Source organism: Anomaloglossus baeobatrachus, chromosome 10 (genome assembly GCF_048569485.1).
Source record: "Anomaloglossus baeobatrachus isolate aAnoBae1 chromosome 10, aAnoBae1.hap1, whole genome shotgun sequence".
Taxonomy (NCBI): domain Eukaryota; kingdom Metazoa; phylum Chordata; class Amphibia; order Anura; family Aromobatidae; genus Anomaloglossus; species Anomaloglossus baeobatrachus.
The window spans coordinates 111,033,245-111,054,115 of NC_134362.1; positions in this window are offsets into that span (position 1 = coordinate 111,033,245).

The window sequence follows — 20,871 nt, forward strand, 5'->3', positions numbered from 1 at the left end:
ATTGTCAAACACTGGATGCAGGGGGACCCACCGACTAGAGGGGAATTTGTCGCATATGTTAATCATATTGTTTGAATGGAGAGAAGCATATATGGGAAAAGGAAACAACTTGCACTTTTTGATAGATTGTGGAATCCGTGGTTGCAATATGGATAAATATTAGAGTTGGGAGATGTTGGACTAGGGGCAGAGATAGTTAGTTCTATACATTCCAATATATGCTATTGAGGGTTAAAATGTAAGATCTTTGATATTCATATGGGTAATATGTACGCTGATGGGGGAGGGGGAGGGGATGTTGGGGAGGGAAAGTTTATAGTTCTGCTCGTTATTGCTGAAAATATAAACACTAGTGATGAGCGAGCATGCTTGTTACTACTCGGTACTCGCACGAGTATCACTGTACTCGGTCTACTCGGCGGGGACCGAGTAATCTCGCGATACTCGTGATGTACTCGTGGTCTTCATCCCTGCATGTTGGCGCTCTTTTGAGAGCCAGCCCTCATGCAGGGATTGGCTGGCAGACCACTGCAATGCCACAGCCCTGTTAGTTGTGGAATTGCAGTGATTGGCCGGCCTGCACAGCGTGACCGAGCCTTTATACCGGCGGGCGCGCTGTGCTCTGCTCACAGCTATCCAGACAGTCAGTGCAGGGAGAGGGTCGCTGCTTCAGGGAAAGGTTTGCGGCCCTTTATAGCTATTTCCGTATCAGGGCTGCAAACAGTGTGACCAAAAGTCCTTCTCAGGACTATTCTAGTTGTATACAGGCAGGCAGGGTATAGCCAGGTCGGAGTACAGGAGCAGAGTCCTTCTCAGGACTATTGTTGCTGTATACAGGCAGGGTATAGCCAGGTTGGAATACAGGCTAGTGACCAAAAGAGTCCTTGTCAGGACTATTGTAGCAGTATACAGGCAGGCAGGCAGGCAGGGTATATAGCCATTCCTAGTGGTGACCGTATACCAGCCTTCATCATATCTGGGGCTGGTGTACACAGTCTAAAACAGTCCTGATAGTGTCAGACTTCTCAGCAATTGTCGCTCCTAAAACCTGTTAGGTTCTTAGTGCGTCCGTGCTTGCATTTAAAAACCGCACTTGTGTGCCTGTCGGTGGCAGCGTACAGGTGCACTTGGGTGCGTTTTTACCAAACTATTATATAACGCACAAGTGTAGTGTATAATACACGTCAGTCAGCAGTGGCTGATAGTGTCAGAGTTCTTAATTTTTGCTCCTAAAACCTGTGTTAGGTTCTTAGTGCGTCCGTGCTTGCATTTAAAAACCGCACGTGTGTGCCTGTCGGTGGCAGCGTACAGGTGCACTTGTGTGCGTTTTTACCAAACTATTATATAACGCACAAGTGTAGTGTATAATACACGTCAGTCAGCAGTGGCTGATAGTGTCAGAGTTCTTAATTTTTGCTCCTAAAACCTATGTTAGGTTCTTAGTGCGTCCGTGCTTGCATTTAAAAACCGCACGTGTGTGCCTGTCGGTGGCAGCGTACAGGTGCACTTGTGTGCGTTTTTACCAAACTATTATATAACGCACAAGTGTAGTGTATAATACATGTCAGTCAGCAGTGGCTGATAGTGTCAGAGTTCTTAATTTTTGCTCCTAAAACCTGTGTTAGGTTCTTAGTGCGTCCGTGCTTGCATTTAAAAACCGCACGTGTGTGCCTGTCGGTGGCAGCGTACAGATGCACTTGTGTGCGTTTTTACCAAACTATTATATAACGCACAAGTGTAGTGTATAATACACATCAGTCAGCAGTGGCTGATAGTGTCAGAGTTCTTAATTTTTGCTCCTAAAACCTGTGTTAGGTTCTTAGTGCGTCCGTGCTTGCATTTAAAAACCGCACGTGTGTGCCTGTCGGTGGCAGCGTACAGGTGCACGATTTGCACAAACTTTGATATAACGCCCAAGTCTAGTGAATACACGTCAGCACAGCATTGCAAAATGCGCAAGGGCGTTGGCAAGGAACAAGGAAGTGGACGTGATGGTGGTGCAGGCAGAGGCCGAGGTCGTGGGCAAGCTCTAATTTTGCCACAACAAAGGGCCACATCTAGTCGCTCGCACGTCCTGTCCCAAATTCTTGGGGACCGCAGCAGTACACCGCTCTTGAACCAAGACCAGTGTCAACAGGTTGTTAGTTGGATAGCGGATAATGCTTCCAGTCAGATTGGCACCACCACAAACACTCTGTCTTCCACACGGTCAAGTGTCAGTAGCCGTGATACTGCACCGCACATTTCAGAACCTGATCCTCCTTCCTACCACAAGGCTGAGTACACGTCCTCGGACATTAATGATCCCACACTTGGACACTCGGAAGAGCTGTTCACGTTTCCATTCGCACATTCTGGCCTCTCACCAGCTCATGTTGAAGTGGGTCATGAGGAGATCGTATGTACAGATGGCCAAATATTTGAGCAGCCACGTTCTCACGAAGTTGGCAACGTGTCTCAACAAGGGGTGGACGATGATGAGACACAATTGTCAGGAAGTCAGGAGGAGGAGCAGGGTGCGGAAGAGGAAGACGACGTGGTGGATGATCCAGTAACTGACCCAACCTGGCAGGAGGATATGCAGAGCGAGGACAGCAGTGCACAGGGGGAGGGAGGCGTAGCATCCCAACAGGCAGTAAGAAGCAGGGTGGTGGCTCCAGGCAGAAGTAAGGCAACCGTTCCCCGGAACAACAACACGACACAAGGTGCCTGTACAAATGTTAGGTCTTCCCGAGTCTGGCAGTTTTTTAAGTTGGATCCAGATGATTCTAAAAAGGCCATTTGCAACACCTGCCGTGCCAGCATCAGCAGGGGTACCAAAACTAGCAGCCTGACCACCACCAGCATGATCAGGCACATGTCAGCCAAGCACCCGACTTTGTGGGAAGTACAACAGAGTCGAGGAGCAGTGCTTGCTAATGTCACTGCTACGTCTTCGCTGGTTGTGCATGCGAGCCAATCCCCTGTCCATGCTGCCTGCGAACAAGCCTCCTCCGGTCCTGCACCTGCAGTTGCCTACGCAGAAATAACACCATCATCAAGCACGTCCTTGTCCCAGCGCAGCGTTCAGTTATCCATTCAGCAAACCTTTGAACGCAGGCGCAAATACACTGCCAACACCCCACATGCCACAGTTCTAAATGCTAACATTTCGCGACTGCTTGCGCTGGAAATGTTGCCTTTTAGGCTGGTGGAGACAGAAGCATTCCGCGACCTGATGGCGGCAGCTGTCCCACGTTACTCGGTCCCCAGCCGCCACTATTTCTCCCGGTGTGCCGTCCCCGCGTTGCATAACCACGTGTCACAAAACATCACACGTGCCCTGAACAACGCTGTTTCACCCAAAGTCCACCTAACCACAGACACGTGGACAAGTGCTTGTGGGCAAGGCCGCTACATCTCGTTGACGGCACACTGGGTTAATATTGTGGAAGCTGGGACCCAGTCTGAGTGAGGGACGGAACACGTCCTTCCCACACCAAGGTTTGCAGGCCCTACCTCAGTCAGTGTTTCACCCACACTCTACAGCTCCGGAATGTCATGCTCTTCAGCCTCCTCCTCCTCCTGCGCATCCTCATCCACTGTACCCTCCACACCAGTCCCAAGCTGGAAGCACTGCAGCACTGCCTCTGGGAAGCGGCAACAGGCTGTGCTGAAGCTAATCTGCATAGGTGACAAACCCCACAATGCAGAAGAGCTGTGGACAGCTCTGAAACAGCAGGCAGATCACTGGCTCACACCTCTGAACCTAAAGCCAGGAAAGGTCGTGTGTGACAATGGCCGGAACCTGGTGGCGGCTTTGAGGCGAGGCCAGCTGACACATGTTCCATGCGTGGCCCATGTGCTCAACCTCGTGGTTCAGCGGTTTCTAAAGTCATACCCAGAGCTGTCTGATCTGCTGGTAAAAGTTCGCCGCCTGTCTGCACATTTTCGAAAGTCACCTACTGCTTCAGCCGGCCTTGCCGGCTTTCAGCGCAGTTTGCATCTTCCGCTTCACAGACTGGTGTGTGATGTCCCCACGCGTTGGAATTCAACTCTGCACATGTTGGTCAGGATATGTGAGCAGAAGAGGGCAGTTGTTGAGTACCTGCATCACCTAAGCCGTCGGGAAATGGGTCAAACTCCACACATAACACCTGAGGAGTGGAGATGGATGTCCGACCTATGTACCATCCTCCAAAACTTTGAGGACTCCACCAAGATGGTGAGTAGTGATGACGCCATTATTAGCGTCTCCATACCGCTACTCTGCCTTCTAAAACGGTCTCTGCTCAAAACCAAACATGATGCATTGCAGGCGGAGCGCGATGAGTTGCAGCAAGAAACAGTAGTGGGTGTGGGTGATAACACACAGCCCAGCCTCGTCTCATCACAACATGCAGTGGAGGACTATGACGAGGAGGAGGATGAAGACATGGAGCAAATCTCCGGCCAAATTGAGGATATGACATGCACACCAGTCATATCCTCGGTTCAGCGTGGCTGGCCAGAGGACAGGGTAGATGAGGAGGAGGAGGAGGAGGACAGCATGTTCAGTCAACGTGTTGGTCAGGCTACTGAAGTCCTGGCTGTTAAGAGTCTGGCGCACATGGCTGACTTTATGGTAAGCTGCCTGTCTCGTGACCCTCGCGTTAAGAACATCTTGGCCGACAATCATTACTGGTTGGTAACACTGTTAGACCCACGCTACAAAAAGAACTTTATGTCTCTTATTCCCGAGGCGGAGAGGTCAACCAAAATGCAGCAGTTCCGGAAGGCCATAGTCACGGAAGTAGGCAAAGCATTCCCCTCACAAAACGCTAGCGGCATAGGTCAGGAATCAGTGGACAACCAAGGCGTACAGCCGAGAGAGGCACAAGTCCAATCCGCCAGAGGTAGGGGAACAGTCTTTAAGATGTGGGACAGTTTTCTCAGCCCCTCACGTACCACAGCCCCTGAGGTGCGGGGTAGTGCCACAAGAAATCCTAAGTTTGCCCAGATGCTCAAGGAGTACCTTGCAGATCGAACAACTGTACTCCGACATTCCTCTGTGCCTTACAATTATTGGGTATCCAAGGTGGACACGTGGCATGAATTGGCTCTCTACGCCTTGGAAGTCCTGGCCTGCCCTGCCGCTAGCGTTTTGTCAGAGCGTGTTTTTAGTGCCGCAGGTGGAATCATTACAGATAAACGCACCCGCCTGTCAACTGAAAATGCTGACAGGCTGACTCTGATCAAGATGAACAAGGGTTGGATTGGGCCAGACTTCACCACACCACCAGCAAATGAGAGCGGAATTTAAAGTTTGTAACGGGAATTTGCCATGTACCTCCAGTCACCCATGGGTACACACTTCTGGACTTTGGATAATCGCTGGACTGCTCCTCCTTCTCCTCATGCGCCACCATGATGACCGTTACAAGAGTTAGGCCTTTGTTTCAGGTATACCCCCAGTGGTAAATTTTTTCGCCCATTCTTTGCAGAATGGACATTACAACGACAGGAGACCCGCTCCTTTACAATGGGAACAATGTTTTGAGGCCCTCATGCACGTCTCTATGCAGGGACAACGTGGAGCCTCCCAATTTTTGGCTGCCCTGCCAAAGGGCTATACTACAAAAGACCCACTTCCTTCCAATGGGCACTTCAGGTTTACAGGCCCTCATGCACGTCTCTATCCAGGGACAACGTGGAGCCTCCCAATTTTTGGCTGCCATGCCTAAGGGCTATACTACAATAGACCCACTTCCTTCCAATGGGCACTTCAGGTTAACAGGCCCTCATGCACGTCTCTATCCAGGGACAACGTGGAGCCTCCCAATTTTTGGCTGCCCTGCCAAAGGGCTATACTACAAAAGACCCACTTCCTTCCAATGGGCACTTCAGGTTTACAGGCCCTCATGCACGTCTCTATCCAGGGACAACGTGGAGCCTCCCAATTTTTGGCTGCCCTGCCTAAGGGCTATACTACAATAGACCCACTTCCTTCCAATGGGCACTTCAGGTTAACAGGCCCTCATGCACGTCTCTATCCAGGGACAACGTGGAGCCTCCCAATTTTTGGCTGCCCTGCCAAAGGGCTATACTACAAAAGACCCACTTCCTTCCAATGGGCACTTCAGGTTAACAGGCCCTCATGCACGTCTCTATCCAGGGACAACGTGGAGCCTCCCAATTTTTGGCTGCCCTGCCTAAGGGCTATACTACAATAGACCCAGTTCCTTCCAATGGGCACTTCAGGTTTACAGGCCCTCATGCACGTCTCTATCCAGGGACAACGTGGAGCCTCCCAATTTTTGGCTGCCCTGCCAAAGGGCTATACTACAAAAGACCCACTTCCTTCCAATGGGCACTTCAGGTTAACAGGCCCTCATGCACGTCTCTATCCAGGGACAACGTGGAGCCTCCCAATTTTTGGCTGCCCTGCCAAAGGGCTATACTACAAAAGACCCACTTCCTTCCAATGGGCACTTCAGGTTAACAGGCCCTCATGCACGTCTCTATCCAGGGACAACGTGGAGCCTCCCAATTTTTGGCTGCCCTGCCAAAGGGCTATACTACAAAAGACCCACTTCCTTCCAATGGGCACTTCAGGTTAACAGGCCCTCATGCACGTCTCTATCCAGGGACAACGTGGAGCCTCCCAATTTTTGGCTGCCCTGCCAAAGGGCTATACTATAAAAGACCCACTTCCTTCCAATGGGCACTTCAGGTTAACAGGCCCTCATGCACGTCTCTATCCAGGGACAACGTGGAGCCTCCCAATTTTTGGCTGCCCTGCCAAAGGGCTATACTACAAAAGACCCACTTCCTTCCAATGGGCACTTCAGGTTAACAGGCCCTCATGCACGTCTCTATCCATCCTATCTATGCCTGGTTATTTATTTAAAGAGGCCTTGACATGTGACATGTCCCCCCTGGGATTTAATTTGTCGCAGCCAGTTAGGGATAAGATTTACAAGGGGGATTATGTTGATTTGTTTTCTCTGCTTCCGTCTAGCAGAGAAAATGTTAAAAAAGGTGAGAAGACCGATTTAGACGATAAGAAAAAGGCCCCTTTTAAATCATTCCATAACTGGCTGCAGGCATTTTGAATTTGTTCTTCTGTATTGGGTGAAACGAATCCAGCGTGTGTTCGGGTCTTTTTCAGCACCTGGAGAACATCTTAAGCCCGCTTTACACGCTTCAATATATCTCACAATCCGTCGTTGGGGTCAAGTTGTAAGTGACGCACATCCGGCATCGTTCGTGACGTATTTGCTTGTGACACCTACGTGCGATCAAGATTGAACGCAAATACGGTGATCACATACACGTCGTTTATTCCTCATACATTGGATGTTTTGTTGTACGAACCTAGTCAATTGAAACGTGTGACATCCCTCATACGATTTTGATGTCTGAGGCTATGTGCGCAGGTGTACGCTCTGCACCGCAGCTTAAAAAAGGTCCGCTTCAGAGCGCAGCTGAAAAGCTTCGTTCTGAAGCGCCTCACAATGTCTGTCATTCACTAATCTCTGTCAGTCGGTCACTATCTCTGTCCCTCTCTCTCTGTCCATGTCAGTCTATCCCTCTTACCCCCTCTCTCATACTCACCGATCCTCGATCTCCGGTGCGGAGCTGCACGGCATTCACACTGCTCCGGCGGCTTTTACTATTTTGAAAAAGCCAGCCGCTCATTAAACAATCTCGTATTCCCTGCTTTCCCCGCCCACCGGCGCCTATGATTGGTTGCAGTGAGACACGCCCCCACGCTGAGTGACAGGTGTCTCACTGCACCCAATCACAGCAGCCGGTGGGCGTGTCTATACTGTGCAGTGAAAGAAATAATTAAATAATTAAAAAAAACGGCGTGCAGTCCCCCCCAATTTTAAAACCAGCCAGATAAAGCCATACGGCTGAAGGCTGGTATTCTCAGGATGGGGAGCTCCACGTTATGGGGAGCCCATAGCTGCCACTAAGTCCTAGATTAATCATCTCAGGCGTCTCCCCGAGATACCTTCCATGATTAATCTGTAAGTGACAGTAAATAAACACACACACCCGAAAAAATCCTTTTTAGAAATAAAGAACACAAACATATACCCTGGTTCACCACTTTAATAAGCCCGAAAAAGCCCTCCATGTCCGGCGTAATCCAGGATGGTCCAGCGTCGCTTCCAGCTCTGCTGCATGAAGGTGACCGGAGCTGCAGAATACACCGCCGCTCCTGACAGCTCCATGCAGCTAATGAAGGGAATAGCGCAATCAGCTGAGCTGTCACTGAGGTTACTCACTGTCACTGGATACAGCGGTGGCCGCGGGTAACCTCAGTGACAGCTCAGCTGATCGCGCGGCTGTCTTCAGTTGCTGCGTGGAGCTGACAGGAGCGGCTGTGTCTTCTGCTGCTCCTGTCACCTTCATGCAGCAGAGCTGGAAGCGACGCTGGAGGTCCATGGATTACGCCAGACATGGAGGGCTTTTTCGGGCTTATTAAAGTGGTGAACCAGGGTATATGTTTGTGTTTTTTATTTCTAATAAAGGATTTTTTCGGGTGTGTGTGTTTATTTACTGTCACTTACAGATTAATCATGGAAGGTATCTCGGGGGGACGCCTGACATGATTAATCTAAGAGTTATTGGCAGCTATGGGCTGCCAATAACTCCTTATTACCCCGATTTGCCAACGCACCAGGGCAAATCGGGAAGAGCCGGGTACAGTCCCAGAACTGTCGCATTTAATGTATGCGGCAATTCTGGGCGGCTGATGGCTGATATTGTTAGGCTGGGGGGCTCCCCATAACGTGGAGCTCCCCATCCTGAGAATACCAGCCTTCAGCCGTATGGCTTTATCTGGCTGGTTTTAAAATTGGGGTGGACCGCACGCCGTTTTTTTTAATTATTTAATTATTTATTTCACTGCACAGTATAGACACGCCCACTGGCTGCTGTGATTGGGTGCAGTGAGACACCTGTCACTCAGCGTGGGGGCATGTCTCACTGCAACCAATCATAGGCGCCGGTGGGCGGGGAAAGCAAGGAATACGAGATTGTTTAATGAGCGGCTGGCTTTTTCAAAATAGTAAAAGCTGCCGGAGCAGTGTGAACGCCGTGCAGCGCCGCGCCGGAGATCGGGGATCGGTGAGTATATGAGAGAGGGCTGCTCAATTCAGTTACTCAGGAGTTTAGCGGTCACCGGTGAGTCCTTCACAGGTGACCGCTAATCAGGACGCGACACAGACAGAGCCGCAGCATGACAATGAAGTCGGGTGAAGTTAACCCGAGTTCATTCTGATTGTGCTGCTCTGTCTGTGTCTGCTGTCATCTGCCATTCAGCTCTGCTACATGGCTGTCTGTGTCTGCTGTCATCTGCCATTCAGCTCTGCTACATGGCTGTCTGTTTCTTTTGTTAGCGGCCATGTAGCAGAGCTGAATGGCAGATGACATAGTAAAAACGCATCCCTACACATTACACACGCTTGGCAAGTCAATAAGTTAAAAAAAAAAAAAAGTGCCCAATGCATACGTCACAGAACACATGATCTAAAGGATCACACACAAAATTGATCAATTTAACATAGACTACTAACGCACGTGTGACAGCAAACGAACGACCTACGTGCGATCTTATTAAAACGCATATGCGACCTGGGCGTGTCACATCGCATACGAGATCGCACACCTAATTGTAAGGTGTAAAGCTGGCTTTAGAGGCATATCGCAGTTTCAGTGGGATTGCATGGCTGAATTATGATGAAAGTTTTCGTCAAGAGTTAGCCATCCACCGGAATATGCAATGGGGCCAAAAAGATGTTGGCTTATGGCTAAACCTTATGCTTCCTCAGAGGAATAATTTTAACAAATTTACTCAAATTAATCCTATGGTGATGAAAGGTTTTTGCTTTGCATTTAATGAGTCGTCATGTAAATTTACATCCAATTGTAGATTTCGGCATGAATGCTCCTTTTGTAGGGGCAATCATGCCGTCTTCAAATGTTTCAAAAAACAGAGTCAGAGTACACAACAGCAGCACAACACAAAAGAGTCCATATTTAAAGGCAGTGACACCAGTGATGGTACAAAACATGCTGGGTTGGTTAGAACGCTACCCAGACAGATAGAAAGCTAAGTTAATTTTGGATGGTTTTGTGAACGGGTTTTTTGTTCCTGAGTTTAAAGGGTCAGGATGCAGTTGGGTAGAGAATCTTGTTTCAGTAAATTAATTTGAGTCAGTGGTAGCTTCCAAAGTCCTAAAATAGATTCAATTAGGGAGGGTAGCTGGCCCTTTTGTTTGTCCCCCATTCAATAATTTTCGGCTTTCGCCTCTCGGGTTAGTTCCTAAGAAGGAGAAGAATAGTTTCCGCCTCATCCATCATTTATCATTTCCAAAATATGGTTCTTTAAATGAGGAGATTGACCCGGATATAGTGTTGGTCAGATATTCATCGTTTGATCAAGCTGTGGATTTGTTACGGGAAGCAGGTAGAGGGGCTTTAATGGCAAAATCAGATATTCAGTCAGCATTCAGGCTTTTACCGGCTTTCAGTTTAGGGGGCACTATTTTTTTGACAAATGCCTCCCGATGGGTTTTTCCCTGTCTTGTTTTTTGGGTTGTTGAGGTTGAGGGCGTTCAGGGGAAAATTCTGCATTATTTAGATGACTTTTTATTTGTTGGCAAAGCGGAGTCTGAGGATTGTTTGAAGTTGTTCGTTAAGTTTCGTGAGTTGATGTGTTTGTTTGGTGTTCCTATTGCGGAGGAGAAGACGACTTTGCCATGTCTGTGTTTGGAGTTTTTAGGCATCACTATTGACTCTCTTAGGATGGAGTGTAGATTACCTCAGGATAAAGTTGCTAGGTTGGAATCGGAGCTTTTGGGCATGATTGGCAGAAAGAAGACTACTTTGAAGAATCTGCAGTCATTACTTGGGCTTTTGAATTTTAGTTTGCGGATTTTTCCAATGGGTAGGGTATTTTCCAGACGGTTATATGAGGCTACCAAAGGTCTTCAGTCACCAAGTTCACATATTCGCTTGTCTCAACAGCTTAAAGAAGATTTATTGATGTGGTTGTTTTTCTGCAGGAATTTTAATGGTAGAGCAGTATGGCAACAGAGTTTAAGAGTTCTGATGAGTTACAATTGTTTTTTGGTTATAATGGGTATGGTTTTGGAGTTTTCTGTCAGGGTGAATTTTTGCTGGAATTTTGGCGAGAGTCCTGGTTGGTTGGTGGTGTATTAGGTAGTGTTACAGTGATGACTTTATTTCCGATTTTGGTTTTAATCGATCTGTGGGGTGTTAAATTGGCAAATCGGAGGATTCTGGTTTTATCTGACAATAAGAATTTGGTGTTTTCTGTTAACACTATGTCTGCCCGGTGGGATTGGGGTATTTTAAGGCAGTTAGTTTTAGTTTGCCTTAAGCATAACATTTGGGTTAAAGCTCGGTTTGAGTCAGGTAGAAGTAATGAGTTGAGTATTGCTCTTTCTCGGCAGGATCAGGAAGATCTGCTTAGTCTCTTTCCAAGGGCGATTCCGCTGGGAAGGTGTTGTCCGGAAAACTTATGGAATATAGTGATGGCTTGATTTCTTCAGTTATTAGAAGGTCTGTGGCTGATTCAACATGGGCCAGATATTTGGCCGCATGGTTAGAATGGCAGAGATTTTGCGCTCTGTGTAATGTGGAGTGTTTTCAGAGCAATGTAAAATTGTCGCTTGTTTTTTTGGAATTTTTGATGAAGAGAAATCTTTTGGTAGGGTCAATATCTAACATTTTTTCTGGGGTATCATTCTTTTTGAAGTTACATGGTTTTTTATCATTAAAAAGCTTTTTTCCAGTACAGCAGGCATTGAAGGGTCTTAGAAGGAAGATGTGGGTACCTGATAGTCGTAGGCCTATTTCAGTTGATCTATTAACTAAGTTGTGGTATGCTTTGCCTTCTGTTTGTTTTAGTGTGTTTGAGTCAATGGTATTTAGAGTAGCTTTTGTGTTAGCATATTTTGGTGCTTTTAGGATCAGTGAATTAGTTTCGGTAAGTAGGTCCCGGTTGTCCCGATTGGGTTTTTCGGATGTTTACCTGGAGGGGAGATCATTGGTCATTTTCATTGGAAGGTCTAAATCTGACCAAGAGGGATTTGGGTCTCAAGTTAGGTTATTTAAGATAAAAAATTCGGTGGTCTGCCCTGTATACAACGTCGAGAATTGGCTGCGAATTAGACCATCTTTCAATGGATCGTTCTTACTTCATCAGGATGGAAACCCGGTAACTATTTTTCAATTTAATTCTGTTCTAAAAAAGTGCTTGCGGGAGCTCAATTTGGATAGTCTTAAGCTATCTTCACATTCATTTCGTATTGGGGCAGCAACAGAGGCTGCTAGAAGGGGGTTACCTGCAAACAAGATCATGGGTATTGGAAGATGAGAATTAAAACGGTATAAATTATATGTCCGTCCAAATTTGCTAGTGTGAATGTTCATCATATTGCTTTTCATTTTCAGGTCCCATTGTCATTTGGGTAGTGGGACATTCTTACATTTTTTTGGGCCAAGAGAAGAGCATCAGGAAGGTGTTATGGAGACAAGTTAGCCATCAATTTGGAACATTTTAACATTTTATGGTACAGTGGTAGGGGAATGAGGTGGGATGGTTTAATGAAAGAAATGTCCTGTTTGAAAACTCTATGGCCAGCCCCTAATATGATAATTTTGCACTTAGGGGGGAATGATATTGGTAAAATTAAAACTTTAGAGTTAATGTCTGTGATGCAAAGAGATTTATCAGTCATTCGCAGTTGGTTTCCTCAGGCCGGTTTGGTCTTTTCCGAGATCGTTCTCCGCCTGCAGTGGAATTGCGATAGGTTGAGGTTTCAGGAGCGGATTCGGAAAAGAGTAAACCGGATTATGGAGAAATTTCTTCCAACGTTGAATGGTTTCACTTACAGACATGTGGATCTGGAAGGTTTTTTAAATGGTCTCTATAGGGAAGATTTAGTCCATCTGTCGGATGTGGGCTTAGACATCTTTAATTTGGGACTTCAGAATTGCATTGAAAAATTGCAATTGCAATTGCATATTAGTGGGGGTGGGCCAAGGCCTGTGGGTCCTTGGCGTGTGGGAAAAGTCGTCAGCTTTGCTGGCGGACTAGTTTATGGACTGTGGTTATGAAATGGTTAATAAAGAGTTGGTTATTTATTGGTATTTATTGGAAATTTTAATATGCTATTTAACCCTTAATAAATGTCACGGCCATTTAATGCCATTAAATTATTCAGAGTGTCACGTCTATTTGTTTTAGATAGGCCTTGTGTTATCATGTTCAGAGCACGGTAGCTAGTATGCCGTGTGAATGCATGATGGCACAGGCCTGGTTTTATATATAATGGAATGGCCATTATTTTAAATAAAGGTTTTATGTTTAATACATGTGTGGTGAGTGAAGGGTTAAGTACAGCTGTGTCCTGTCATGAGGTAACTGGTTAAACCGGTTTAGGCCAGTTCTGCGTGCCTGTTTTTTCTAACAGCTGATTGGTCAGCTGTTAGAAAAGTGCGGGAAATTTGTAAATAAAAGCAGGGGCTTTCCATCAGCTGTCTGTCAGAACTTCTGAAGATCAAAGAAGAACACCCACCCGCCCTCCCTGGAGAAGGAATTTCTCGTGGAGGATCGCTCTCGTCGTGACGTTTGTTAGAGGGAAAAATCGTCAGCTTTGCTGGCGGACTAGTTTATGGACTGTGGTTATGAAATGGTTAATAAAGAGTTGGTTATTTATTGGTATTTATTGGAAATTTTAATATGCTATTTAACCCTTAATAAATGTCACGGCCATTGAATTCCATTAAATTATTCAGAGTGTCACGTCTATTTATTTTAGCTAGGCCTTGTGTTATCATGTGCGGTGCAGAGCCAAATGTGTGTGTGGTGTACAGAGACCTATGTGTGTGTGGGCGGTGCAGAGCCGTGTGTGTGTGTAGTGTGCAGAGCCATATGTGTGTGTGTGGTGTGCAGAGCACTATGTGTGTGTGCGGTGCAGAGCCATAATGTGTGTGTGTGTGTGGTGTGCAGAGCCCTATGTGTATGTGGTGTGCAGAGCCCTATGTGTGTGTGCGGTGCAGAGCCCGATGTGTGTGTGCGGTGCAGAGCCCGATGTGTGTGTGGGGTGCAGAGCCTGATGTGCGTGTGCGGTGCAGAGTCCGATGTGTGTGTGTGGTGCAGAGCCCTATGTGTGTGTGTGCGGTGCAGAGCCATATGTGTGTGTGGGGAGCAGAGCCGGATGTGTGTGTGCGGTGCAGAGTCCAATGTGTGCGGTGTGCAGAGCCCTGTGTGTGTGGTGTGCAGAGCCCTATGTGTGTGTGCGGTGCAGAGCTCGATGTGTGTGTGCGGTGCAGAGCCCGATGTGTGTGTGGGGTGCAGAGCCTGATGTGCGTGTGCGGTGCAGAGTCCGATGTGTGTGTGTGGTGCAGAGCCCTATGTGTGTGTGTGCGGTGCAGAGCCATATGTGTGTGTGGGGCGCAGAGCCCGATGTGTGTGTGCGGTGCAGAGTCCAATGTGTGTGCGGTGTGCAGAGCCCTGTGTGTGTGTGGTGTGCAGAGCCCTATGTGTGTGTGCGGTGCAGAGTCCAATGTGTGTGTGTGGTGCAGAGTCCAATGTGTGTGTGTGGTGCAGAGCCATATGTGTGTGTGCGGTGCAGAGCCCTATGTGTGTGGGGTGCAGAGTCCGATGTGTGTGTGGGGCGCAAAGCCCGATGTGTGTGTGTGTGGTGCAGAGCCCTATGTGTGTGTGCGGTGCAGAGCCCGATGTGTGTGTGTGGTACAGAGCCCGATGTGTGTGTGCGGTGCAGATTCCAATGTGTGTGTGTGGTGCAGAGCCCTATGTATGCGTGGGGTGCAGAGTCTGATGTGTGTGTGTGGTGCAGAGCCATATGTGTGTGGGGAGCAGAGCCTGATGTGGTGGGGAGTGCAGAGCCCGATGTGGTGGGGGGTGCAGAGCCCGATGTGGGGCTGTTATTTCCAATGTCCAATGCTGTAGTGATAACAGGTCAGTGCTGAGGCAGAATACTGACAGGGAATGTGTGTGCAGGGGGCGGGCAGAGGGCGAGGCTGGACACTGGGGTGGGGCTGGACAGTGAGGCTGGGTGGTGCCAGCTCTGACTGGGAGGTTTTGCACAGGAAGTGGTCAGTTTGCTGGAGCTGAATATAAACAAAGAGCTGCAGAGAATAAAGGGAAAATTCAAGAGGAACAAAAGTTAGAAAACAAAAAATAACAATGTAGGGGTGTTTTATATGACAATACAGCACACATTAGCTTAACAAAAAATTTTGAGTTTATGTCGGACAACTCCTTTAAAAGTTCGCTCACGCCCTTGGTCCCAAAAATTGATGACATCAAAGATCAGTTAAAACACATACTTTGCATAGAGAGATCAGATGCAGAGAAGAAAAAAGAAAGATTAGACAAATACTTTAAAAATTGGAAGCAGTTTATCTTGAGTTATTTAAACCTACAAAAATTACCTAAAAGGAATTGTCCAAAGACAAAGCATAAAACCAAAGCTTGTGACACTCAGTTATGAATAAATAAATGCCAATGCAAGGGATTCACATACAAAGAAGTGTCAACTATACCATTATATTTTATTAATCAAAATTGTGAACAAAGTGCACATTGGTGGCAAAATAAGATAGAAAATACTTTGCCCAGAAAACACATAATACCTAAGTATGCCTGAAGATGGCAGTGCAGTATCATATAATCAGTATAGTATAGGCTGAAGGAGAGAGGGTGATGTGTGAATCACACATCAAGAGCTTAAATCACCCCAAAGTGCTTCCTCCATAGACAGTATGTCTTAGATAAAAAGACAATACCTTGGGACATTATTGCTTCTGGTGATCAGCTGGACTCTGCTCTGTGCATCCCTTTCTCTATACCAAGAATTGCAGTTGATGGTGGAGTGGCTGATAAGTATTTTTTGGTTTATGTATACAGTCATATGAAAAGGTTTGGGCACCCCTATTAATGTTAACCTTTTTTCTTTATAACAATTTGGGTTTTTGCAATAGCTATTTCAGTTTTATATATCTATTAACTGATGGACTCAGTAATATTTCTGGAATGAAATGAGGTTTATTGTACTAATAGAAAATGTGCAATCCGCATTTTATCAAAATTTGACCGGTGCAAAAGTATGGGCACCCTTATCAATTTCTTGATTTGAACACTCCTAACTACTTTTTACTGACTTACTAAAGCACTAAATTGGTTTTGTAACCTCATTGAGCTTTGAACTTCATAGGCAGGTGTATCCAATCATGAGAAAAGGTATTTAAGGTGGCCACTTGCAAGTTGTTCTCTTATTTGAATCTCCTATGAAGAGTGGCGTCATGGGTTCCTCAAAACAACTCTCAAATGATCTGAAAAGAAAGCTTATTCAATGTGCATCGGTCAACAATACAGCGCACGTTGCACAAGGAGAAGCTGTATGGGAGAGTGATGTGAAAGAAGCCGTTTCTGCAAGCACGCCACAAACAGAGTCACCTGAGGTATGCAAAAGCACATTTGGACAAGCCAGTTACATTTTGGAAGAAGGTCCTGTGGACTGATGAAACAAAGATTGACTTGCTTGGTCATACAAAAAGGCGTTATGCATGGAGGCAAAAAAACATGGCATTCTAAGAAAAGCACTTGCTACCCACAGTAAAATTTGGTGGAGGTTCCATCATGCTTTGGGGCTGTGTGGCCAAAGCCGGCACCGGGAATCTTGTTAAAGTTGAGGGTCGCATGGATTCAACTCAGTATCAGCAGATTCTTGACAATAATGTGCAAGAATCAGTGACGAAGTTGAAGTTACGCAGGGGATGGATATTTCAGCAAGACAATGATCCAAAACACCGCTCCAAATCTACTCAGGCATTCATGCAGAGGAACAATTACAATGTTCTGGAATGGCCATGACAGTCCCCAGACCTGAATATCATTGAACATCTGTGGGATGATTTGAAGCGGGCTGTCCATGCTCGGTGACCATCAAACTTAACTGAACTGGAATTGTTTTGTAAATAGGAATGGTCAAATATACCTTCTTCCAGGATCCAGGAACTCATTAAAAGCTACAGGAAGCGACTAGAGGCTGTTATTTTTGCAAAAGGAGGATCTACAAAATATTAATGTCACTTTTATGTTGTGGTGCCCATTCGTTTGCACCGGTCAAATTTTGTTTAAATGTGGATTGCACATTTTCTGTTAGTACAATAAACCTCATTTCAATCCAGAAATATTACTGAGTCCATCAGTTATTAGATATATGAAACTGAAATAGCTGTTGCAAAAACCCAAATTGTTATAAAGAAAAAAGGTTAACATTAATAGGGGTGCCCAAACTTTTTCATATGACTGTACTTAGAATCCATGCTGAGACCAATTGGTCCTGCCCAGTTACCCCTGATGAGTGCCCCTCCTGAAACGTACAGAATTGATGACCATAGACACAAATAAGGAGACATACTGGAAGATTCATGGCGGTGATTATGGATGGCAAATTCGGCAAGAGGAAGGAATGAGGACCACTTTTCCTCATTATCGAAAACAAACAACGCTAATATTGCTGCAAATTCTGATTCACGCATTCTGTTTGCCCATTAGACTGAGGGTGGAACGCTGACGAATGATATAGTTTAAACCCTAACCGAGAACAGAAAGCTCTTCAAAAGTTGACAATAAACTGAGTTTGTCTACCAGAGACAATATTAGAGGGAACTCCATGGAGTTTGACAATCTCACAGATAAACACCTGGCCTAAAGTCTTAATATATTAATATATTATTATTAGGTAATGATAGTAAGGCAATAAAATGTGTCATCTTAAAAAACCTATTGACCACCACCAAAATGACCGTAGTACCAGCAGAGGAAGGTAAATCTATAATAAAGTCCATGAAAATGTCTGTCCAAGTTGACTAGGGACACTTAAAGGCTGCAAACATCCTGAAGGACGAGAATGAGATGCCTTTGAGTGTGCATAGAAAGCACACGCAGACACATAGGACACCACATCCCTCCAGATTCTGGGCCACCAAAAGCGACGCAATATGAGATCCAGTGTACCTTTAACCCCAGGGTGACCAGCCAGTACAGAATCATGATGCTCTTGTGCCGACCCTGTGTCAGCAGCCGAGCTGCTCGGATCCGGATCCGCGGTGGCTCGAGGGTCTCCGGACCCGGGATGACCCAATAGTCCAGGGGCATCCCATTCCCCCTTGGTTAAATGTAGCTCGTCCTCGAGCTACAGGACATCAGAGGTTTATTTTTTATTTTTTTTTAAAACTATAAAATAGAAAAGAAGAACATTTTTATTAACAGGTTTCATCCCACATTAGGGAGGCTTTGCACTTAAACGTTACGATAACTTTATAGTTCGTTATTTCAACAATGGAACGCTATCGGTTGCGTTAGTAGCAGAGGCTCAACCTACTCCGTTGCAGCCTCTTCCTGCGACAGTCCAGTCCCAACGTCCCGGATCCCATTAACCCGCCACCCAACCCAAACAACCTGACCCGCTGCATACCTATTTGTAGGTCCGTGACCAGGTTAAGGTCCCAGGTGTTGCAAAAGATGACTCTGGTGGGCACAGGAGGTGCAACTATTTACAATACACAAGTCTGTGTTGGTCACAACCAGTACCATGACCATGGTCCATTTTTACTACTAAACATTGGTGCATAGTTATAACGAAGTCCATGCACCTGGTGCATACATTATATGATCTTCTTCCTAATCAGCTGACTTTCTCTATTGATTTAAACCTGGTTGATAAAACACTGTTGTTTCATAACATCACTCTATATGGAAAATAACAATCTTTGTAAAATAATAAAAGAAAACACAGATACGTAACAGTTTACACTTTCACATTAAACGACCGGGTCCTGTAGCCATGCTTCCTTGCGACTATGCACCACTGATGCCGGTACAAACTCTTCCTCCATCATCACCTGTTTGATCACATCCAGGGCATACCAGCCCCGCTCTCCACAATGCCAAGTATAGGTGACCATATCCTCCGGCTCCAGATTTTGCTCGGGGTGTCCCCTGGGGAGGTGCTGTGCCACATCCCGATGGGACACAAACATCCCGGCGGTGAGGCCTGCCTCCTGGATAAACCCCCATCCCTGAACAGGGTCAAAACGATCCACCAGACCATGGCACCGTGGCCCTCGGACTCGGGAAGCAGCGCTTCTCACCTGCTCCTTCTCTTCTCGGTTGCGGGCGGCAAGCTCCCGTCGTCGCTAGTCTCATGCTGTCATCTCCATTTGCAGCTTCTGCTGGTGTCATTCCCAGTAGGGGACGTCAGCGTCCGACCTCGGCTCCCTAGCTGGCATAGGCTTAGGGTAATCAACAGGGACTGGGTAACCACTTACCCTCTCTTCACGTGGGATTTCGATCTCACGACCTTGAACCGCCACTGCCAGGCTCCTCATCTCTTCCCTCCAGTGGTCCAATATGAACAAGAACTGCGTCCGCATCCATCTGCAAAGCTGCTCCGTCTCTTCCTCAATCCACGTCGCAGTCCCGGGAACAGCACTTTGCGGTGACCAGCTCCGCTCAGCCGCCATCTTTCCTCTACGGGGTCCAGGAACGTTATGGCAGAGTCCTGGCGTCCCTGCTTCTCTTCCGCTGCTACATGCCGTCACGCCCCCTCGGTATTCGCCCACCACTCACTTTGGTGCTGTGGCTCTCTGGGAACTTCCGGTTCCGGGCTGACTCTCAGGACGAAGGGCGAGGCTTCGGCTTCATACGCTTATGTGGAGAAGACAGCATTTTGGCGCCAAAAGATGGCGGAAGATGGCGGAAATGGCGGGAAACGGGAATTTTCACTCGCGGTTTCAACTTTTAAGGCGCACGTCACCCAGGTAAGTGGGTCCTGCTCGTATCCTGTTTGTGACGCCAGGAATTTGAGGTGTGCCACCCCCGTGTCAGCAGCCGAACTGCTCGTATCCGGATCCGAGGTTGCTTAAGGGTCTCCAGACCCGGGGTGTCGTGCGGCAACTCAAATGAAGGGGGGGTATTTACAGGGAATGTATTAGAGCTCGTGACGCCACCCGTGGTATGTGGTAATGTGGAGTACCACCGCTGCAGAATGGGAGTACCCGGGGATGATGAAATGGGGCAGCCAGGTGTTGCGACCCTCCACGGGTAGGGTGAATATCCCGGGACTCGGCAATGGTAGGGGGAGTGCCTTGGATGCAAGAGGGGTCACTGTTGTACTCACTCAGTCCATTAAGCTGATACTGACAACTGGTCAAACAAGTCTCTGGACACCGCTGCCGCTGAGGGGAGCTTAATTCGTGACCCGTCCCCAATGGTGCTGCCTGGTGATCCGTGACCTGCCTCCTGGCACTAAGTTTACTTCTTTGGTGGTCCCGGTAGTTTTAAACTTGCCGGGTCCCGCTCCCCACTATGGCTATGTGTGGGAGCTTGCTCTCAGGGTTCACGCTTCGGATTTTCTGGATCATTTTCAGTGGAAAGTCCTATCCCCCTCGTTGCGCTAGTTCCCCGATTTTGGAGCAGGTGAGAATGGATCTTGAAGACTCCATTCTCCTCGGGTAAATTATCAGGTTGCCTGAAGCTACTCCCCGACCTAGGGTCCACGTACCCCGTCGTGCCTTGGTCTCAGCCCGGTGATGGTGCAAGGCCGCCGGCTGTCCTCCTCGACAGATCTGTGCCCCTTGCCACGGTCCCCTGCGACCGGGGGTCCAGCTCCTCTAGGCCCAGACCACCGTCTGCCACCTAGATTGCTTCCCAGGAACCCTGCTCCTGACCTCCTCTCACTTTCACCTCTCATACCCGACTCTCTCCTTTTGACACTCCTGACCTCTCCTCTCCAACCCCCCCAGGTGGGCGACTCTATTCCACTCAAGACGTCC